Source organism: Myiozetetes cayanensis, unplaced genomic scaffold, assembly GCF_022539395.1.
Source record: "Myiozetetes cayanensis isolate MyiCay16 unplaced genomic scaffold, myiCay2020 scf21, whole genome shotgun sequence".
In the NCBI taxonomy this organism is placed as follows: Eukaryota; Metazoa; Chordata; class Aves; order Passeriformes; family Tyrannidae; genus Myiozetetes; species Myiozetetes cayanensis.
Window position 1 is genome coordinate 13145693 of NW_026087423.1, and position 8261 is coordinate 13153953.

The following is an 8261-nucleotide window of genomic DNA, read 5'->3' on the forward strand; positions in this document are numbered from 1 at the left end:
GGCGGGGGAGCCCCTGCAGCCCTGCCCGCCGCGGTGCCGCCGTGAGCGCTCGGGGTGCGGGTTTCGTGGGTAAAGCGAGCGTCAGAGAGTCCTTCAGGTTGGAAGAGACCTGTAAGATCATCGAGTCCAGCCACTAACACAGCCCTGCCAGCTCCATCTTAGTTACAATCCCTGAGCCGTTCCACTGTGTCCAGCTCTGGGCTCCTGAGCACAGGAAAGGTAAGGAGCTGCTCGAGAGGGTCCCACAGAGGGTCACAGAGATGATGATGAGCCTGGAGCTTCTCTCTTACCAGGAGAGGCGGTGGGAGCTGGGCCTGTTTAGGCTGGAGAAGAGAAAACTGAGAGGGGATCTCATCAATACCTACAAATATCTCAAAAGTGGGTGCCAAGAGGACGGTGCCAGACTCTATTCAGTGGTGACCAGTGACGGGACAAGGAGCAGTGGCCATAAACTAAAGTACAAGAAGTTTCACCTCAAAATGAGGAAGAACTTCCTTACGGTGAGGGTGGCAGAGCACTGGAACAGGGTATCCAGGAGGTTGTGGAGTCTCCCTCTCTGGAGACATTCCCTGGACACGTTCCTGTGTCACCTGCTCCACCTGCCCGGGCATTCCCATCCCACCCCTTGTGCCCGTGGCCTGAACTTCCCTCAGAATCCAGAGCTCACAACAGCTCCCTGGCACTGCCCTGCGCAGAACAAATCCTGTGGTTGAACTGCAACATTAATTACCTGTGTATAGGCAATGGTGCAATTAATAACCTCACAACAGAGGCCCTGGGGAAAGAGAAGCAGAACAGAGCCACCTTTTTCTGAGCTGACATCCCAAATTCAACCATTTCTACCTGTTAGATTCAGCAGTTTGCAAACGGTAACAGAAATGCTGCTGAATGTGGACCTTGGGATGCCAGCAGATTTTACAGATTCCATTATCCAGCCTTTGCATATTTAATTATGCGTTCTTACCATTCCTGTCCACCTGTTCAAGCTGTGACTCCATCACCACATTCCCCACGCTACAAATTGTACGATACTATTCCTGTTATTCCAGTAATGTGCCATCCAAGGCCATTCCCCCCAGCACACCAATGTGTTCCCCAGAGCGCTGGGGCTGCCTGCGGGACTGACAGCAGGGCCACAGGGGTGCTGTGCCTGCCAAAAGAAACGCTCCTGCTGCTGAAGTTCAACCACTTTCCAGTGGAGTGTCTTTCCCCTGTCCACCACTCTGTGTCTCTGTCCCACACCCGTACGGTGCAGAGGAGACACAGATCTGACTCTGGCTCTTGGGCTTTTCACAGACCAACAGTGGCTCCCAGGGGCCACTCAGGTCAATCAGACCTTGATGAAAATTTGCTACAGAATAGATGATTTTTCTCCCCCTTATCCTTCTTGCCCATTCATTCTCTGTATTTAAGGTACTCAGCTTTCTGTTTATTCTTATATAAGCTTTAAATTGTTATTATTTTTCTGCAGACTTATCCTGGAAGTGTTAGCCCTTATCATAGAGGCAGGTGTGTGTATTGATACAGTGCTGGGCTTACCAAGAGCCCAGAAGGAAAAGGTTTAGTTTCAAAACCTCCCATACAGTTCCTCATAAATAGCACAGTCCCTTTTCCCCAGGTCTCAGTCTCCAGTGTCTTCATGACAGTGTCACCAACTTCTACCAGGGCCGAGCTCTGCTCACCCCCCGAAAAGTTTGAGACTGTTGTTAAGCAATAGCCAAAACTGTTTCCTCAGCCAGAAAAAGTATTGCTGAACATCTGGGTAACCTCATTGCACTAGAAACTGAAAATGGATAATATTGATTGTTTGCCTCAGTGCTGCATTTGGATGTCATTCTTCTGTGCTGACACTTCACCATCAGGGATCTCCCGTGCCTGTGCTCACATTCTGCAGCTTGGTTTTGCTTGGATTAGGTACTAATATACTCACACAATTCATGTGCAAAAGTCTTTTCAGATTACCTTAGATTTTACTCAGTAAGTCCAAAAATGTTATTTTTAATTAGATTATGTTTACAATTTTGTGAACTTGGAATTCAATAAGGTTAAAAAAAAACACCTCTAAAAATAATTTGCTGAAAGTTACCACTGGCTTGAATATACAGTCCTGCATTTCACCAAGAACTACTTAACCTCCAGCTCTTTGTTCTTTATATATATATTTATATTGCTGCTATTGTAATCCAGTTTTATTGTGTTGTGCTTCATCATCTGTGAGCAGAAAATCCACCTAAGAGGATAACAACCTACTGATGGTACCCACTAATGGAATTATTCTGTTAGCTAAAACAGTAAATGCTTGTGCTACTGATGCCATAGGTCCAGTACTCGTCCAGGCACGATTCCCAGGGGATTATCCCATTTCTGGGGTTGGGTGCAGAGACACCTTCGAGGAGGATGCCTGAGGTCAGGGTGGCTGCAGGGATGAGTCGGTGTTTGGGTGTTTTACCACGAGCTGCAGGCAGAGCAAGGGCAGCTCTCCAGCCTACAACTGGCAAGCAACATTTATTAACTTTCAGGCATTTTTTTTAGACAAAACAGACTAATAAAAGGACATCTGAAACCAGGAAAATGTGGTTTTGAAAAGCCTCTTCCATGACCCTTAAAGTATTTACTCACCACGTATCACCTTCCCCTTGTAAAAAAAAAAAATGTAAGTTTATTCTCAAAAGAGAAACAGAGAGAGAGAGAGAAAAAGTTAACATTATGTCATTTGATCCACATGTATTCAGACACACACTGTGGATTTACTGCTGGCCTTCTTAAAGGAAATATTGATGTCATCCTGGCCTGCTTCAGACCCTGCAAAACTTAAATGATACACTAGTTTAAACTTTTGGGTTATAAAATTACACTACTTAAGCACACTTGCTACATTTTTTAAAGAGCAAGAGAGAATACTGCTTTTAAGCAACTTTGGTTGGTATGATTTGACCAGTAATAAAAAAATATTTTGGAGGGGATCCTGGCTTCCTGACTGTGTCTGACTGCTCTGAGAGGGGGGAGCAGAACTACAAAGTTCTGTGTCGGTTAATGCAGCACAAAATTTGGGGAGATTCTGCCATGAAAGAAAGCGCACATTTATATATTTTAGCAGTGATCCAGATCTCGAATTTAACCCAGGTGTTGTGAATCACCCACTAGAGGGTTCTTCAGATCTCCCTTGACCAGAAAAAGAGAAGCTCATTTAAGATGAAAGCCTTGTCCTCTTGCCCAGACACACTCTCCATAAGCACATTTAAAAGTGGGCTTCGCCTCATCTGAAGCATTCACAGTCTATCGTGAATGATTAATCCATTTCTCACAGTCACCATCTTTCCAACTGAAGTAGATTGAAAGAAATATTTGTAATAACACTGGGCATCACTGGTAAACTGAAGTATCTCAAATAGAGCTGTGACTTGCTTTGCTGTGGCTGAATCTCCTTCCTTCCCCCTTCAGTAAGGATGGGTGAGCCTCTGGAGCACTCTGGGACTGGGAATTAAAACAAAAACTCTCCTTGCAAGGTCTTGTACTTCTTAAATTGCCTCTCACAGTTTAGCACTAACAAGTCCTCAGTCCTTTAACCTTCAGTCACCTAAAGCCAGAAGTTTTCACTCTACCAAACACAGTCAGAGTTGCAAATTGAAAGACACACCAAAAATGTGTTGTGAAAGACCTAAAAAAAAAAAAAAAAGTAATTTCTGAACTGAAAAATTAGTTTTATTAACAGTCTCCAGCCCTTTCATTAAGTAAACACATCCAGTTCTGCCCCTGGAGTCACACTTATGAAACTAAGGGTTTATAACAGCAATACTAACACTGCATTATCTAATGTAATGCTCTAATAAATAATGATGTATCACGCCAGAAGGGTTTAATTTGAAACAGATGGTCTAAGGAATGGAAACATAAGCAAAGTATTTCACTGTAATCATTCTCCAGGAAACAAAAGGGGATTTGATATTACTGCCTCAAGGAGCACCCTCCCCCCAGTGTTTTTGTCTTAGACAACAGTAAACTTTGATTTTGCCAACGAAGCACAGGTACTGCTGATAGTGCCACTAGGTATTTCTCCTAATCCTGATTAGCAAGTGACAATTTACTTTTGCAACAGCATTTGCTGCCTTGGCAAAGTTCCACTGATCTCTCTTTGCACCATTTTTTTTTTTTTTCTGCTTTAGAAAGAAAAAATAAACTTGTAGTTGTTATGGTCTTGGCAGTGTTGGATTCTGTTGCAGTCATTACGGAGCACTTAATATTTAGGCACTGCAGTCTGTGGCCTATAAAGCCAACACTGCTTTTAGGTGCACTTGCAAACCACTAAACCTGTGCTGCCAAATTCACTCAGCAGGAAAGAGTGCTCTGCTTGCAGAAGCATCTGAGTACCGTGACGTCCATAATTACACACTTCAGGAGATTGCTCGTTTGAAGGATCCATGTAATGCTTTACAAGAAGTACAAAGGGAAAATTCTAGCTCCCCCAAAATATCCTTTCCTCTCAGTAGCCGCTTCAGATATTCCCTGCATTGCAACTTCAAAAAAACCCACCCTGGGGATGAGCTTGGCAGGGGCCGTTTCTTTTCCTGGAAAAAGCTTTTAAATGCAGCGTTTTCACACACGAGCTGCACTGAGGATGTGTGGGCACAGCCCTGGCATGAAATGGTTTGGGGGGAAGTGACTCTAGCCTGGCGAACCTGGGGGATGTTCGGCCCCACCCGTGACACTCTGGAGCGGAGTCATCTCCCTGGGGCAGGGGTCGCTCAGTGCTGTGCCAGTGATTAAATCCACACACCTCACAGGGGAATAATGACCTTTGCAGAGATGCCATTTCTGTATCTCGAGCTCCTCTGCAATGCTGAAGATGTCTTTTCCCCCCACCTCTAGTGAAAAACTCAGAAACCCACCCCCATAAGCAAGCATTTACTTGAGAGTTGAGGAGCTGGGGGCCTTAAAAATCCCAAGCATTGTGAGATCAGTCCAAATAGCTTGGAAGTAAGAAAAGTTAATGGGATATTCAACTGTTCAAACACAGAGGTGTGCTGGGGGGATGAACTGCACACTGTGCTCACTGGATTTACATCTCCAGGGAGAAGGACAGTGCAAAGATGAACCTGTCCCAGTGACAGTATTTCTGAACAAAGGGGTGGAACACACACCTGCATGAGTGATGGAATGCAGACACAGCCCTGCTCTGCTGCCAGAGATGATGAGCAGCACCCCCAGCACTGCTCCCCCCTGGCAGTGTGGTTGTTGTGAGCACTGCTTCCAAATAAGAGGAATTAGTACAGTTCCTATGTCTGATCAGGATTTATTTTTGCCTGAACACAAAATGCAAAGTCCAGCACTGAGGAAACAGAGCCCAACTTCAGTTATGACAGTCAGCACCTGGATCCTGTGGAGGGATTCCAAGCTTCCATTAGCCAGACCTGTCCTACAGTGCAACACACACAGTCCCACAGTGAATCTCCCAGCTGAGAGCACCACATGTTATTTCACCTGAGACATCTTGGGTTTTTTATTTTTTCAGTCATCAAACAGAAAATCATGGAGAGCATCTCCTCTTCTTACAATACTCATTACTGCACATGGCGTCTCTCTGTCTCATTCCCAACACTAATAAGCACAGGACCTAATTACCCCCATTTATAAATAACTTTTCTCGTCCTATCTCTGTCCAACAATGTTTTGGCAGGCATCCTCAGCAGAAGATTTGAAATTATGTCCCTGCCAAAAACTATTGCTGCTGCTGAATCACAGCACACACAATTGAAAGGCTGTGGCTGGTTTTATAAATATCTTTGCACATACATATCTATGTAAATGCATGTGTATATATATGTGAGTGTAGCAATTTGGAAATTGCTCTACATATGGATCAGGCAAAATGGCATCGTGGCTTTTTCTGTTTTCCAGCTGATCTCACTGAGCTCATTCACTCGAATTTCTGCCAATGTAGTCATGCATCTCCTAGGGGAATTTTAAGGACCTTCAGGTGAAAATCAGCCCACTGCATTGGGCTTGTTTTAATTTATTCAAGTCACCAGTTATAGGATTCAAGTGATGAATTTACCCTTAAGCACAGTCATGGAGCATCCAAGGAACGAGGCTTCAAAAATCAAGTCATGTCAATGCAGGCTAAAGAAGACATTGCTGTCACAGCCCACACAGGGCACTGCCAAGAACAGCAGCAGAGTGTAGATATATTTTTACATATATAGAAGTGAACCAAAACCAGAGAGGACACCCCAAGTCTCTTGTACCCAAAAAGACTCTCCATCATCTGTGACACGGGGCTGAAATGCAATCCTGCAGCATCCCAGGCTTTAGGGATACATGAAGGGAAGCTGCAGAGATCTCTCTAGAATTTGTGCACCAACAGACAATGTTATTCCTTCTTTGACAAGCTTCATGTGCTGTGAATAAGGAGCTGTAGATAAACAGATATTTACTTCTGCACAACACTAAAACAGACACCAAAAAAGACAGGAATTTTTTATTAGCAGTTTTCTCATGGCAACACAGCAGCTCAGTCCTTGCTCTTAAGAGAAGATGTAAAAGGCTGGATTTTCAGTGCCCATGACATGTCAGTGTGTTCTGTGCCTCAACAGCACACATTGCAGGGTCCCCCTTTTTGAGGTCACTCCCAACCTACAGCCATTTCTTTCCCTGTATTTCTGCTCAGTCATCTGAGTTATTATCACATCTATACGAACAACTATTCCAACAGGCAAGCAGGGAAGAGCAGAAGTGCTTCAGGCAATGAAGCATATGGTCCTTGGAATGAGGACTGAGCAGGGTGGGGGTTGTGCAGAGGGTTTGGATTATAGGGAAACAGGCTGGGGGTCAAGGGAACTGTCAAGGCAGAAATGTCTCTTATGTATTTACTAAAACAGCTTTCCTAAGTCAGTGTGAAAGACCGAGATTATTGTCAGCAACACCCATCACAAACACACAACAGCTTCCTCCCCGAGCACATGACCTTGGTTATGCTTTCAGTGAGGTTAAATAAGCCCCAAATCTGCCCTACTGCTCCTATGGGAGGAATCTGCTTGGCTCCAGCTGCTCAGCTGGTCACAGAACGACAGGGCTTGAGCCTCTCCCAAACACAACACATTTGTCAGGTCGGGAAGTCACATCCCCAGCCGACAGGGAGCGAAGAGGCACTGACGGAACAGGAGTCAGCAGGAATCTGCCCTGGAGTCAGGCCCTGGTGCCAGGATGCCTGGAGCCCAGCAGTGCAGCTCGTGTTGCCAGCAGGATGCCCAGTGTCCCTGTGTTCCTGGGAATCCCAGCTCGGGGCTGTGGAGCTGCCAGCACAGCACACAAAGCACCTGCTCTGGGATGCAGGAGATCGTGGCCAGCAGCAGAGCAGTTTGTCTCCACTGTGTCCCAGTGTGCCTGAGAAATTAGTCATAACCAAGTGCCACCTATTTATAACTACTTACTTCTCTTGTTTTTAAGGCTGTTATTTTAGATAACTGTCAATGAGACAGCAAGGGCTGATCCCAAGGCCAGATGGATTCAAAATACTCAGGCTGCAAAATCTGGATCATGCTGTTACTCAGTGAATTTACTCAGACACTGCAGTTTCTACAAGATGAGCTTTTCCAAAGAAAAAGTAGCATTGGTTTGTATTTAAAAAAAAAAACCAACAAAAACCCTTTCACCATCTGTTCCAATGACTGTACAAGAGAAAAAGCTGACAGCAGAGCTGTATTCTGCTAATCCACCTGTGCCCAGCACTAGCACCAGATTATAATGCAATCTGATGAGCTTCCACAGCCGCTTCCAAAGGCACCTCAAGTATAATGAGGCACCATTGATATTAAAGGAAAAACGACCACTGATTTCAGGGAACCAAGATTTCAGTGTGAGCGAGGCACAGGAGCTTCTGAGCCATTCTGAAAACAGGGATTGTCATTTTAGGTGTTCACCCCAGCTATTCAAAGCTTGTGATTTTGGTGTTGAGAGCCCCACACCGAGTCCCCATTGCTGACCGTGCAGTGATGTGATTTATTGAAGCCAGACTCACAGAGTTTGGTTCAGTTCCTTTAGTTCCTTAGTTGCTTTAGTTCCAAACCAACTGTGCTAAGGAAAGCACAGCCTTCACCTGGATGGAAGAGCTTCAGGCATTGCTAACCAGACACGTCCTTCCCACCATTTCTTTCAGTTCTCACGGAGCTCAGTGGGAGGGTTTCACACATAAATACAATGCTCAAATAAATCCCTGAAAATCCTGCTCTTACCCCTTATTGAAGCAACAGATGGACAGTCCAAGC